We start from the raw sequence: 15,266 nt of genomic DNA, 5'->3' as shown, positions 1-15,266 counted from the left end.
CTGTAATCTCAGCTCTCCTATACTGAGATGAGAGGCTGAGACAGAGAATTGAAGAGAAGCTCAAAGGCCAGTTAGCCTCGAATCCACAGTGAAATGATAGAAACCAGAAAGAGCTGTTCAATGTGAAAGGTAAGGATAACCCCCAAGAGCTGCCCTCTCACCTACACATGCATGCCAGGACACACACACACACACACACACACACACACACACACACACACACACAGAGAGAGAGAGAGAGAGAGAGAGAGAGAGAGAGACAGACAGACAGACAGACACACCAAAGATAGAGACAGTCAGAGACACATGTTCGCAAAACTGAAGAGGTAAATGTTAATATATATTATTATACCTAGCATATCCATTATGCTAGCCTTTCAATATACACATAAAGGAATGAGATATTTTAGGTCTTCTTTTTGCCCTAAGCCTTTGAAAGTATATGTGTATGTATGTATTTTACACCTCAAGCATGTCTTTGGATGCTACTTCTTCAAGAGAATTATTTCATCTGGGGTTAGTCTTCATACAGTCCTCACTGGGGAAGAACAATGCAGGTTCACATGCTCAGATTGCTTTAATATATCTAAATATTTTTTCCAGAAACTGAGTTGGGTAGCTAAAATAATTGTCCTTTAACATTTATGTCCTATTTGAGAAAACTAGATGTTTTTGAAAGAATTGATTTGACGTTGAAGCATAAGGATGTCTACCTTATAAGCCAAAATAAGGTGAGTTCTTTTCCTGTCCATCATAAAGACCCATGGTCTGTTCTCTTGTAACAAAAGAGAGGTGAACCAGAAAAGTGCAGTAAATTTATTTGCTCATAGGTGAGCTTTAAAACCTAAAGGATGAGCTTAAACTATCTGATTTATTTGGTTTTACAAGAAAGGGTCTCATGTAGCCCAGGCTACCCTCAAACTTTCTGTATAGAGAAGCATGACCTTAAACTTTTGATCCTCCTGGCTTTACATACCTCCTAAGTACTGAAATTACATGTGTACATTGACAGCCCTGGTTTTATGCAGCACTGGTGATCATGTGTACTAGGTGAGTACCATCCAAGTTCTATCCCTTCCTTGAATTATTTCACAAAGAACCAAGAAAAGTTAAATAAAATAATTTACATCATATACCCCAATCCCACTCACCTCCCCCTTCCCTCATATCCACCCTCTACCCTTGCAACCTCCCCCAACAGAGAAAATGATCTCATTGTGGAAGCTGTAGTATGTCACAGTATGTCCCACAGTATAATCTTTTGTCCACACTTCTTTGCTTGCAAATGTTCATTGCAATGACTGTTGGTCTGGTATGAGGCCTCTGGTTTCTTCTATCAATCCTGGAACCTTACTGGGACTCCTATGAAGTATCCAGTTGTTGCCCTGGGTCATGGAGATGCTATAGTTTTAGAGCTGTAGGACTGGCCCCTTCATTTACTCCAGCGGTCCTTTGATGGGGTAGATGTTTGGGTGGGCCAATTGAAAGACCTAGATCTGGGCCTGACTGGTATCTGAGCTGGCCAGCCTTCCTGTTCTCTCTCATGCCCTTGGAGCCAGCTCACCAGCAACCCCTGCTACCAGAACCAGCTTTACCCTGCTGCCCAGGTGAGATACAGGGCCTGCTCTCCCAAGTGCTGCAGCAGGTGAGAGGTAGGACCAGCTCACCCAGTCTGATGACTTTGGGGACAGCCTTGTATAACTTTAATTTTTTTTTCAAAGCCTATTTTTAATTATGGTTCTTAAGTGCTTTAACCTCCCTTCTAGCCCATGACCCACCAGAGGTGGTAGGAAAGAAAGGATACAGGAGTAGGGCTGGGGTGGGGTAGTGTTGTGGACCTGTTCAGAGATTGTCCTTTGGAGCAAATCCTATCTGTGTTGTCAGGAAATCTGCAGTTCATGTCACAGGTCAGCAGCAGCAGCTCAATCCACAAGCAAACACTTCATGGATACACCAGCAGTCCAGTTCAGGGTAGCAACAGAGGTGGCATGAACTAATTCCTAATAGGAGCAGCCAGGCTTCAGCCTCAGCCTCAGTCTCAGTGTGAGTCAGCAGGAGAGACCAGGGCCAATAAGAACACCAGAACTTCTCAACTGTGCCTCTCTCAGCTAGCTCTACAGGCAAGCCTACCTCAGTCCCCAACAGTGTTGAGTCCCATTTATACTCTCTCCAAATATCACATGTCCTCCACGGGGCTTGCCTGAACACATGTCTTGCCTCAGCACGTGCATCTGTCTCAGCTGATATCACTCTGCCAACCAGCCCAAAGTCCAAGTCCGAGGAAGCAGCAAGAAACTGCAGCACACCACCAGAATTGTTTTGATGTGTTTCTTTCTATGGAGTCCCAACAAATCCATCTCAACTATGCAGTGTAAGGTGGACCAATACATGTGTGTTGTTAGCAAAGAACTCTTCATCATGTGTCCTTTCATGAGCTTGCTTTAGCAGAACATTCTCTCTCCTATGTTTGCTTCAGCTAAACATTACATATTTGCCCCAGCAAAACACCATCCAACAAAACTGACTTTCCGAAGAACCCTTAAGTTTCCACTTCAGCCTTGAATTATTTTTATGGATAGCAGAAATATGTTTTGACATAAAGGATGTAACTGAAAATAGACTAAGGCAGAAGAAACCCACCAATGTCTGTTTCTTCAGATTCTCTCTGGCCTATTAGTTAAAGCATTTATTTCTCCTTGGTATATGACAAGAGCTCATTTTAGAATTGGGTATCATGATCATGATTGACTGTCGTGAAAGAAAGAAAGAAAGTAAGAAAGAAAGAAAGAATCAGAGAATTTCTTTATGACCAGCTCTTCAAATGAAAAGTATGGACAGGTAAGAAAAAAGGAATTAAGTTTTATGACTGGCTTTGAGGAAAAGGCATTCTAGTTTCTGTGACCTATCTTGGGCTAAAGTAAATATAGTTTCTATGGCTTGCTCCAGGGAAAAATAAAAGATAAGACAGGCAGGAGGGAGAAGATCAGAAATAAGTTTGCCTTTGAGGCTAGTTCTGAAGTTTCACTTTGGGGTGTGGTTTCTGAGCATAAACTACATCCATTACTGTTCAAAACTTCAGCAACTCACTAATCTGGGTTAGTTCACTATTATTCACTTTGTATTCAAAGGTGTATTTCATGATTGGAGAGCAATTCCAAATTTATAAACTTTTTCTTCCTACTTCTAGCAGACAATTTGATAATGGTGATTATTAATTAAAACTTTCAGAATATTATATTCTTGCTAGAAAAATGCCCAGGCATATCAGTATTGATTTGTATTGTCAAGAATATTTAAATTCAAATAAATCCTTAGACCTGTCTAGTTAAGTCAGGAATAAGCTTGTTTTTTCCCCCCATTGGAGCTTCAAATTATCTTGCTCATATAACCTGTTGCTATATTTGCTTTGATTGTTGGATATTTATATAGTGTACATTCTTTTTGTCTCAAGAAAATCTTGAATTGGAGTTAATAGCCCAGTAAAACCTTGTAAAACTCTTTATGGCTCAACAAACAAGCATTGGCAATGAACATAGGATTAAATTCATTGTCTATTCCTTTCAACAGTTCCACAAACTATTGAGGAGTTACATCATTTGCACATATGCTGAACAATTTTAACAATGATGTCTGTGGTGCTTTTCATCACATGACATGCTTTTCTGTGGGGAACTGAAGCCAAATATTTTCAGTATTTATTTTGCAGTGATAAGAAGTCACCAGAAAAATACCACCCACAACAAAACTTGATCTGAAACTCCACCCATTTTCCATTATAACTAATGGAAGGTCTTCTTTGGCAGACATAAAAGACTTTAAAATATCTGTGCTAAGGATTTTAAGGCTATGAGTAGGCACTCTTTGTGAATAGGGAAGTTCTTTTGAGCCAAAACACACCCAGATTATTAACTCAGTGGTCTCATACATCACATGAATCATCTGTAGCTGAAGAAAAGCATTAGAATTTTTTTTTGTTTTGTTTTGTTTTGTTTTGTTTTGTTTTGTTTTTTCGAGACAGGGTTTCTCTGTGTAGTCCTGGCTGTCCTGGAACTCACTCTGTAGACCAGGCTGGCCTCGAACTCAGAAATCCGCCCGCCTCTGCCTCCCAAGATGCTGGAATTAAAGGCGTATGCCACCACTGCCCAGCCTAAAACTTTTCTTGACATTCCTGTAGGCCCTGGTCCCTCTTATTGCTGACTTGTGCTAAGGATGAGGCCTGGCTGTCTCTGCTAGGTAGTACCACCACTGCTGATTTGTGTTTGCTATCCCGACTGGACCAAACTGGACTGCTGATACATCTGTAAAGTGTTTATGAATGGATTGAGTTGCCCCTGCTGACCTGTGAACTGAATTACTGAACTGAATTCCAGACAACACAGACAGGAATTGCTCCAAAGAACCATTTCTAAATAGGTCCACTTCCCTCCCCCATTTCCTTTTTGTCACCATGGGTACTCTTGTACACACACACACACACACACACACATACACACACACACACACAGAGAGAGAGAGAGAGAGAGAGAGAGAGAGAGAGAGAGAGAGAGAGAGAGAGAGAGAAGTAATTCTTAAAAACCTGTGATATTGGCCACATCATATATGCCTGAAACCTCAACACTATGTGGGTGAGTAGAAAGAAGAGCCATGGGGAAGGGAGCATAGAGGGTCATGGAGGCTTGCTGGCCACCAGCTAGTTCAGACTCAGTGAGTGATCCCGTCTCAAGGGAATAAGATGGGGAGTGATAAAGCATGACATGGGTCTTCCTCCTCCTGGCCTCGAGTCACAAGAACACTTGTATTTTTATTAATCAAATGCAAAATATAAAAATGTATATTTATTAATAAAAATGAACCTCTTTACATTAGAAAAACTCAAGCATTACATCATAGTAGGGTTCATAACTTGTCACCAATAAAAAAAATACCAGACCAGGGAAATGGCTCAGAGAGTAAAGATGCCCAGAAGGTGGAAGGAGAGACCTAATTCCCATAAAGACTCCCACATGTTGGAAGGAGAAAAATCACAAGCTGCCGGGCGGTAGTGGTGCATGCCTTTAATCCCAGCACTTGGGAGGCAGAGGCAGGTGGATTTCTGAGTTCGAGGACAGCCTGGTCTACAGAGTGAGTTCCAGGACAGCCAAGGCTACACAGAGAAACCCTGTCTCGAAAAACCAAAAAAAAAAAAAGAAAGAAAGAAAAAAGAAAACCACAAGCTATCATCTGATCAATACAAAGCTATCATCTGATCAATACATACAAAATAGTTTTTGAAAAAGTTTTCATTTCACCGCACTAAGGGCTGGTGGTTCCTAGGAAGAGAAGTATTTCCTTTGCTTGATGATGCTGTCAGGTAGCAGTTGCTGTACATCAGAGAAATGCCCCAAGACTTTTTAGTTTTGGGTAAAAGAATCAAGTAGACAGCTCCTTAAAGCAAACCAAAAGAGCTACTGCTTCTAAATTCAATGATGCGAAAGCACCCTGGCAACACCTGGCCACCCTCTACTGATGAAATGAAGAAATCTCATCACTCCAAGGCACTTTGAGAAATTCAGTCACCAGAAATCAGACCTTCTCTTGAGAGAGAAAGATAACCACACAGGGTTTCAAAATCAACTGGAGCTTTCAAAGCACAACCGTTGGTGCACTTCAGGAAGCTCATTTAGTGGACCTGGTGGTGGTTGTGTTTGAAGACAGAAATCTTTGTACCAAGAGAGCTATATCATATCCAAAGGCATCTATTTGGTTTGCAAGATACACACAAAGCTAATTAGGTGACAGATACTTTGATTTAATTTGTGCCCTTTTGTAAGACGTCATTTAAAATATGCTACTTTTTTTTTTTGTTGTTGTTTTTTTGAGACAGGGTTTCTCTGTGTAGTCCTGGATATCCTGGAACTCACTCTGTAGACCAGGCTGGCCTTGAACTCAGAAATCCACCTGCCTCTGCCTCCCAAGTGCTGGGAATATGGTACATTATATTTACACCACTCCACCTTTCATTCAGATTGAAGGCAAAAAGTGACTGTTCATGAAACTCACTGACGGGCTGGAGAGATGGCTCAGCAGTTAAGAACACTGACTGCTCTTTCAGAGGTTCTGAGTCTAATTCCCAGTAACCACATGGTGGCTCACAACCATCTATGATGAGATCCGATGCCCTCTTCTGGCATGTCTGAAGACAGCGACACTCATACATGAAACTCAGTGCCTAAGGAGTAACAAGTTGCTGATAGGCTGAAGTGATAGGGGTCGTTCTTGATTCTTGTGATGCATGTTTTTGTAGGGTAAGGACTTGTTGGGTAGCTATTAAAATTGATAAATAAAATTTTTATAGGGTTCTTTTGATATATAACAGGACAAACAAGAAGGTTTAGCAGGTAAAGGCTCCTGAGGATCCGAGTTCGATTCCTGACATCCCCAGTGAAAAGAGAGAACTGACTCCTCCTAGCTCCTCTGTGACATCCACGTTCAAACCATGGCATGCATGTGCACCTCACATATATACATACAGACAAAATATCAACAAATCAAAGCTTATGTAAATGTAATTCAAAGGTGTGGGGGGGGGGCGAGTTCCATCCCCAGCAAGCAGACAAACTTGACAGCATTAGCCACATGGTTTTTAGAGAAAAAAAAAAAAGGATATGGGAGTAAAAGGGCTGTGAATTCTTCCTCCAGGGTTAAAGAAAGCCACCGAGTCAAGGCCTGTGGCAAGGGAGTCCCTGGAAAGGCCATCTTATGGAGCTCTGAAAGTGAAGCCTGAATTGAGTTGGGGACCACAAGATGCTGAGATGCCAGTACTTTGGGATACCTACTAAGAATTAGCCCAAGAGAAGTGTGTTACAGTCAGCAAAGCTGGAGGGAGTGGGAGATCTCAAGATCTATGTAAGCCCTTTCCTCATTATCTCTTTCCGCTCTTTTCGAGTGGAGATATGTATAATATCATACATATATATGTTATATATATATATATATATATATATATGCTCTGCACCACTGTATATTGCCACTTAATTTGCTTTTTGCTTTTGCTTTTATGTGGGGTTACACCAAAAGATTGCCTTGAATCTCAGAAGAAACTTTGTGCTTTTAAATAGTCTTGAGACTGTGAAAGACTATGGAGACTTTAAAAGTTGTATTAAATGCATTTTGCACTATATGTGGTTACAAGCCTATGAGAGCCAGGGAATAGAATGTTGTATTTTTAAATAAGAATGGCTCCCATAATCTCCTGTTTGAATGCCTGGTTCCTAGTTGGTAGAACTGTTTTAGGAAGGATTAGGAGGTGTACCCTCATTGGGGAAGATGTGTCACTGTGGCAGACTTTTGTGGTTTCAAAAGCCCATGCCAGACTCAATCTCAGCAACCCTACCTCCCCACGCTTGTGGATCAGATATAGGGTCTCAGCTACTGTTCCAGCATCATGCCTGCTAGCCGTCATGCTTCTCAGGTAACCATGGACTTAACCTGAAACTGTTGGACTAACCCCCTGAAACTTTAAGCCAGCCCCCAATTAAATGTTATCTTTTATAAGTTCATCTGACCATGTTATCTTTTCATAGCAATAGAAAAATAAGTAAGCAGGGTGGTGGTGGTGGCGGCGCATGCCTTTAATCCCAGCACTTGGGAGGCAGAGGCAGGCCGATTTCTGAGTTTCAGGGCAGCCTGGTCTACAGAGTGAGTTCCAGGACAGCCAGGGCTGCACAGAGAAACCCTGTCTCAAAAAACCAAAAAAAAAAAAAAAAAAAAAGAAGAAGAAAAATATTTTTTAGCCAGGCAGTGATAGTGTTGTCTTTAATCCCAGTACTTGGGAGGCAGAGGCAGATGGATCTCTGTCCATTCGAGGCCAGCCTGGTATACAGTGTGAGTTCTAGGACAGCCATGACTACACAGAGAAACCCAGTCTCAAAAAAAAAAATAGATTTTCTAATGAACTTGTAGAAAAGTGTAGGATAAGTGGCACCAGCGATGCCATATCTTCCATGTCTGCCATTTGATACTGATAGTCATTTAATGTACCAGGTCCCCATCTAGAGGCACATTTAGTTCCCTTTCCAGCAGTAAAATTCTACACTTCTAAAATTTTCTGCCTTTCTTCTCGGTATCTTCTTAGGAATTCTGTCCTTAGTATTCTAGCAGTCAGTCATTGACTTTTATTTATTAAATACTGATGTGAGAATGAATGTAAGCAAATAAGGAAGGGGGTTGAGGGGAGCTATTTGACCGAACCTAATGTGAGCCTTGAAAGTTGAATAGGGGGCTGGAGAGATGGCTCAGCGGTTAAGGGCACTGACTGCTCTTCCAAAGGTCCTGAGTTCAATTCCCAGCAACCACATGGTGACTTACAACCATCTGTAATGGGATCTGATGCCCTCTTCTGCTGTGTCTGAAGATAGCTATAGTTACTCATATAAATAAAAAAATAATAAAAAAACTATAAAAAATATGTGAACTTATTTAAATATTTAAAAAAAGAGAAAGTTGAGTAGGAGCTGGTTAAATGAAGAGAGGAGAAGGATATTCCAGGTGAGAATACATAGCCTGTAAGACTCATAAAAGATGTCCTGAGTCTGGGCTTCTTAGTGTAAAATAAATGACAGCATGACTTCGTCATGTTTGTACTTTGTACAAAGAGCAGTAGGAGCAGTAGAAGGTATGAGGGAGGTGTTTAGCAACCAGGTCCCTATCTGCAACTAAACTCGAACCCTGATGCCAACACCTCTCTTAGGAGTAAATGCACTGAATCTATTTTAAGTGCTTATCCACCCCTAAAACCAAAACACCCATGACAGATCATAGTTATAAAAACAATTAGCTTTATCTCCACTTTCATAATTTGTGTCCATTACCTGCATTCAGTCTGAATACAATAAAAATATATTCAATACAGAAAGTCTAAAACCTAATGTGAAACTCTACAGCTTTCATTTTAAATGCCCATTCAAACTATATAGAAATTTAATGATATGTATAGACTTTAGATCTGGTTAATTTTGTTCTGTGATATTGTTATTTACTCAAGAAGGCTTTTTAAAAAAAAGAATGAAGCTTACATTTTTAAATTTTATTTTACTTATTTACTTTACATCTTGCTCACTGTTCCCTCCCAGTCATCCCCTCCTACAATTCTTCACCCCCTCCCCCTCCTCTTCTCTTCTGAGTGGGTGGGAGCCTCCCTGCGTATCCCCCAACCCTGGCACATCAAGTCTCTCTGAGGCTAGGTGCATCCTCTCCAACTGAGGCCAGACAAGGCAGAAGAACATATCCCAAGTACAGGCAACAGCTTTTAGGATAGCTCCTGCTCCAGTTGTTTGGGACCCACATAAACACCAAGCTGCACTGAACACCAAGCTGCAGTTTCTGCTATGGAGAGGCTTAAGTTTAGCCTGTGTATGTTCTCTGATTGGTGGTTCAGACTGTGAGAGCCCCGAGGGTCCAGGTTAGTTGACTTTGTTGGTCTTCCTGTAGCGTTATTGTCCCATTTAGTTTTTCAATCCTTCCTCTTATTCTTCCATAAGAGTCCCCAAGCTGTATCCACTGTTTGCCTGTGGTGTCTGCATCTGTCTGAGTCAGCTGCTGGGTGGAGCCTCTCAGAGGACAGCCATGCTAGACTGCTGTCTGCAAGCATAATAACAGAGTATCATTAGTAATGTTAGGGATTGGTGCTTGCCCATGGGTTGGGTCTCAAGTTAGGCCATTTATTGGTTGACCATTCCCTCAGTCTCTGCTCTACCATTGTCCCTGCATTTCTTGTAGACAGGATAATTTTGGGGTCGAGGTGAGGCTTTGTGGGTGAGTTGGTGTCCCTATTGCTCCATTGCTCAACTATGTTCACAGCAGCTTTATTTGTAATAGCCAGAAACTGGAAACTGTCCAGATGTTCCTCAGCTGAAGAATGGACAAAGAAAATGTGATACACTTACATAATGGGATACTAGTCAGGTATTTAAAACAAAGACATGAATTTTGCAGGCAAATGGGTGGAACTTGAGAATATAATCCTGAGTGAGGTAATCCAGTCCCAAAAGGACATGCATGGTATGTATTCACTTATAAGTGGATATTAGCCATAAAATACAGGATACTCATGCTACACCCCATAGACCCAAAGAGGCTAAACAAGAAGGAAAGCCCAAGCAAGGATTCTTGAATCTCACTTAGAAGAGGGAATAAAATAGCCATACGAGGCAGATGGAGGGAGGGAAGTGGGAGGGAGGGGATGGGAAAGGGAATGGGTGGGGGGTGATTGGGATCAGGTGTGAGGAAGGACAGAAGGGATAATCAGATAACCATGAGAATGAATGGAAATCTGCAACTGACAGGGGTGGGGAGATGGGGGGCATCTCCAGGACAAGATAGAGACCTAAGATAAGGGAGGCATCCAAGAATCAGTGGGGTGACCTTAGCTGTGACACACATCAATAGTGATATGGCCTGAATAGGCCACAGGCTATTTCCTGTAGCTAGGCAGGAAGTTTATACATTTTAAAGGGATCTCTCTCTCTGTCTCTCTCTTCCTTTCTCTCTCTCTCTCTTTCTCTCTCTCTCTCTGTGTATGCTATTTTATTTTTCTTGAAAAGTTTTAAATTTTGTTTTTAAAAAACATTTTCCTACATCCATATAATGTACTTTAATCATACTCACCCCACTCCTCTGGGTCTCCATCCCTTCACACTGATCTCCTCTTTCTTTCCAAGTAGCCCTCCTTCTACTCTTATGGATTTACTTATTTATCCTTTTTTGGGTGACCTAGTGAGTCCAACAGGGGTCGCTTAAATGAGCATGGGTGAGAGGTCATGTATTGGAGCACAGGCAATTTGCCAGAGGCTATACTATATCACAATGTATGTTTTGAGAAGCCAATGGCAAGCACTTCCAATAGACTTCAAGGAAAAGCTTAAGAAAGAAGGTACCTAGCTGGGCAGTGGTTGTACATGTCTTTAATCCCAGCACTCAGTAGGTAGAGGCAGACAGATCTCTGTGAGTTCAAGGCCAGACTAGTCTACAGAGGAAGTTCCCGGTCAGTCAGGGCTACACAACAAAACTCCATCTCAAGCCCCCCACCTCACTTCTCCCCCATCTCAATGCCCCCACCCCCCAAAAATCCGAGCAGGCAAATCTGCCTTTCACACTGTCAGGAGCATGATCTATTTGAATTAGGCAGCAGAATATATGTTCCTGTGTAGCATTTCTGAGCTTTGGCCATGCTCCCCAAATGTTTGTTATGCTTCCCCAAATGTTTGTCTATGCCTTCTTGTTGAAACAAAGTAAGAAAGAACACAGTGTTTTAGATGCCCCCCCCCCCAACTTTAACCTTGATATGGAGGTGTGCTCAAGTGTTTTCCTTAGATGAATAACCTTGACATGGATGTATGCTCAAGTTACACACTAGGGCCTTTGATAGAAAGTTTCAGAGAATTTGAGCTTTTTAATCAGATGATCCTGCTTTCTCCTGAGAAAATACAATTCCATGAGCACCTTGCTATTCAGAGCATGCTTTATTCTGTTATAATATTTGTTTTCTTTTATTTCTATCTGCTCAGGAGGAGACTTTGCGGAAAAAAAGACTCTGAGTACAGAGCATGATATTACAATGGAGCTGTTAAGAGATTTGGGGGGTTTTCTTTTGTTTGTTTGTTTTTAAAAGCTCACATTTATTTTGAAAACTACTGTTGGGAGCCAAGCCAACTGAATATGTGCTGTCAGTGCAGTTATGTTTGCCGTGTCCGTAATCTAATAGGCTAGCATTCATTTCATGTGCTATGGTAACCTCAATCACAATCGAAAAATAACCACCATGTGGTTTGTGGTTTTATTTAACCAGATGAACCTGCTCTGGCCATGGAACTGTTAGCTCAAGTTGTTTTTTTTTTATTTAATAAGTCTAAAGAAAAGTTATCATAAATATCCTTAACATCTATAAGTTCAGAGCAAAGTCCTGAAACTGAAGGTTCATTTGATGATCCTTTTTTCCAAAGCCTGTGCAAGGATTAGTCAGTTCTCTGTGGAAATGAGCTATTGCTTGCCGAAGGCTCAGACACATTAACTTGGAGGAGTTGGCCTGGTGGAGATGGAAATGATATCGGTGCAGCAGAAGTGATATCCCCAAAGGGAACAACTTTATTGTACAGTTTTTGCCTTTCATTTAGCAAACTTATTTCAGCATTCTGTTCCTTTTGAATTTTCTTTTGAACTAGAGTTTTACTATACTGTTATTTCCCTTATTAAGGCACAGTATCTGTAATATGTGCTGAATACTGTTTTCTCTTAATAGCTCATTCTCTCTCTTTTTAATTGGTTATTTTATTTATTTACATTTCAAATGTTTATCCCCCTTACTAGTTTCTCCCCACAAACCCCTTATTCCCTCCTCCCTTCCCTGCTTCTATGAGAGTGCTTCTCCCACCCACTCACCGACCCGTTCCAGCCTCAGTGCCCTTGCATTCCCCTACACTGGGGCATTGAGCCTCCACAGGACCAAGGGGCTCCTCTTCCATTGATGCCAGATAAAGCCATCCCCTGCTACATATCCAGTTGGAACCATGGGTCCCCACATGTGTACTCCTTGGCTGGTGATTAAGTCCCTGGGAGCTCTAGGGAGTCTGGTTGGTATTGTTGTCTTCCTATGGGGTTGCAAATCCCCTCAGCTCCTTCAGTCCTTGGCCTAACTCCTATATTGGGATCCCCACACTCAGTCCCATGTTTGGCTGCGTGGATTCACATCTGTATTGGTCAGGCTCTGGCAGAGCCTTTCAGAGGACAGCTATCTATGCCAGGCCCTGTCAGCAAGCTTTTCTTGGCATCAGTAACAGTGTCTGGGTTTGGTGTCTGCAGATGGGATCGATCCCTAGGTGGGGCAGTCTCTGGATGGCCTTTCCTTCAGTCTCTGCTTCACTCTTTGTCCCTGCATTTCCTTTAGACGGAAGTAATTCTGGATTAGTATTTTTGAGGTGGGTGGGTGGCTCCATCCCTCAACTGAGGGCCATGCTTATCCACTGGATATGGTCTCTACAGGTTTTCTCTCAGCTTTGATGGGTATTTCCGCTAATGTCCTCTTTGTTGGGTCCTGGGAACCTCTTGGGTCTCTGACATCTGGAACTTTATAGTGACTACCCCCAGTTACCCTTCACCGACTGCTACACACCTTTCAAGTTCCTGACTCTCTGTACTTCTCCCCCCCCCACACACACACACCATCTCCTCCTGTATCCGAACTGGGCCCCTTTTCCTCCCCTCCTCTCTCTCCCTCCCAGACCCCACTCTTCCCCTACTTCCCAAGATAATTTTCTTATCCCTTCTGAGTAGGACTGTAGCATCCACACTTTGGTGTGGTCCTCCTTCTTGGGTTTCATATGGTCTGTGAGTTGTACCATGGGTATTTCTGGGTGGATTTTTTTTGGCTAATATCCACTTATCAGTGAGTACATACCACGTGTGTTCTTTTGTTACTGGGTTACTTCACTCAGGATATTTTCAAGTTCCATCCATTTGCCGGTGAATTTCACGAAATCATTGTTTTTAATAGCTGAGTAATACTCCATTGTGTAAATGTACCACCTTTTCTGTATCCATTCCTCTGTTGAGGAACATCTGGGTTCTTTCCAGCTTCTGGCTATTATAAATAAGGCTGCTATGAACATAGTGGAGCATATGCCCTTGTTATATGTTGGAACATCTTATGGGTATATGCCCAGGAGTGGTATAGCTGGGTCCACAGGTAATGCTATGTCCAATTTTCTGAGGAACTGCCAGACTGATGTCCAGAGTGGTTGTATCAGCTTGCAATCCCACCAACAATGGAGGAGTGTTCCTTTCTCCACATCCTCACCAGTATCTGCTGTCACCTGAGTTTTTGATCTTAGCCATTTTGACTGGTATGAGCTGAAATCTCATTCCCTTTTTAACTAAAAGAAATAAGCACAACTAGGAACATGAAGGAAGAAGTAAAATGTAAGGAAATTAGATCCAATGGGGGCATTGGAAACATCTTGAAATATTTTCCGTTTTAAGTCACAATTCACCTTTCTTGAAATATTTAAAAATATAAATAAGCAAAATCAAAATGAATCTAAAATCTTCCTGATTCCACAACTCAGATATAGTTAACCCCTTTGAAGGAGAAAACCCTTTCAAATTGATATTTATGTATTATATTAATTACTTTTCCACTGCTGGGATAAAAACATCATAACCAAAGGCAATTTAAGGAAGAAAGTTTATTTCCGTTTACGATTCCAATGTGATAAAATCCGTCACGACAGGGAAACATGGCAGGCATAGTGATAAGTGCAGGAACCGGAGAGTCACATCTTAGATCACAGAAAAGCAGAGAGAATGAGCACGAACAGGAAACAGGACCAGGATATGCGTTCTCAAAGCTCACCCCAACCTCTGGATGTACTTCTTCCAGAAAGGCTGTATCCCTTCTTCTAACCTCCCAATCAACAACAATAACGTTATCAAAATGTCTCAACATCTGAGCCTAGGACAGACATTCTTGTCTTGGACTGTTCTGCTGCTCTAGACCAAGGGTCAGGGTCTAGCAAGAGAGAGAGTTGGGGAAGAGACTCGAAGAATGGAGACAAACCAGAGTGTGTGACCAAGTCTCGTTTCTCGTTTATTGTCTCCTCTTATTGTTTCTCCTATTGCAAGGAAATCCTGGGTATTTATAAGCACAAGCAGGGGAACACAGCTGAAGACACTTCACCACGTGCGTTTTGCAGCTGGGGTCGCTAAACAGCAAAACAAGCTATGTGGGATAAACAAGATGTTTGTCAGAGTGTGCTCAGCTGTTGCAGGCTGTTGAAAAACAAGTCTCTTTTCAGGGTATATGGCTTGAGATGGCTGCAAAGTTGATAGCTGCTTTCTGCTAAAAGTCAGCTCCCAACACATTCTCATTCAAACTATCACATTCCACTTCCTGGCTCCACAGGCTTATGACCATATCATAACACAAACTGCATTTAATCCAACCTTTAAAGTCTCTATAGTCCTTTATAGTCTTGTTTTTGTTTGTTTTTTTGTTTGTTTGTTTTGTTTTGTTTTTGAGACAGGGTTTCTCTGTGTAGTCCTGGCTGTCCTGGAACTCACTCTGTAGACCAGGCTGGCCTCGAACTCAGAAATCCGCCTGCCTCTGCCTCCCAAATGCTGGGATTAAAGGCGTGTGCCAGCTAATCCAGATCTTTTAAACTTGGAAAAAGACATGCCTTTGTTTCAGGTCCTGAGAAAGGAAGATACACCTTTAATCCAGATCTAATCTGGTCCAG

General features: G+C 41.9%; 1 protein-coding gene across 1 annotated transcript in view; it reads right to left on the bottom strand.

Annotated features, from left to right (window-relative positions):
• Positions 1-9,165: 9,165 nt before the first annotated feature.
• The window catches only part of Mbtps2 (membrane bound transcription factor peptidase, site 2), a 67,149-nt gene continuing 61,048 nt past the window's right edge, over positions 9,166-15,266 (bottom strand). The window contains exon 13 of the mRNA XM_076918785.1: positions 9,166-9,618. The gene's annotated coding sequence lies outside the window, so the exon portion shown is untranslated. The remainder of the gene's footprint in view (positions 9,619-15,266) is intronic.

The sequence above is a fragment of the Arvicanthis niloticus genome, chromosome X, assembly GCF_011762505.2.
Source record: "Arvicanthis niloticus isolate mArvNil1 chromosome X, mArvNil1.pat.X, whole genome shotgun sequence".
Classification (NCBI taxonomy): domain Eukaryota; kingdom Metazoa; phylum Chordata; class Mammalia; order Rodentia; family Muridae; genus Arvicanthis; species Arvicanthis niloticus.
The sequence above is the reverse complement of the archived record's forward strand: the minus strand, read 5'-3'. Positions and strand labels throughout refer to the sequence as shown.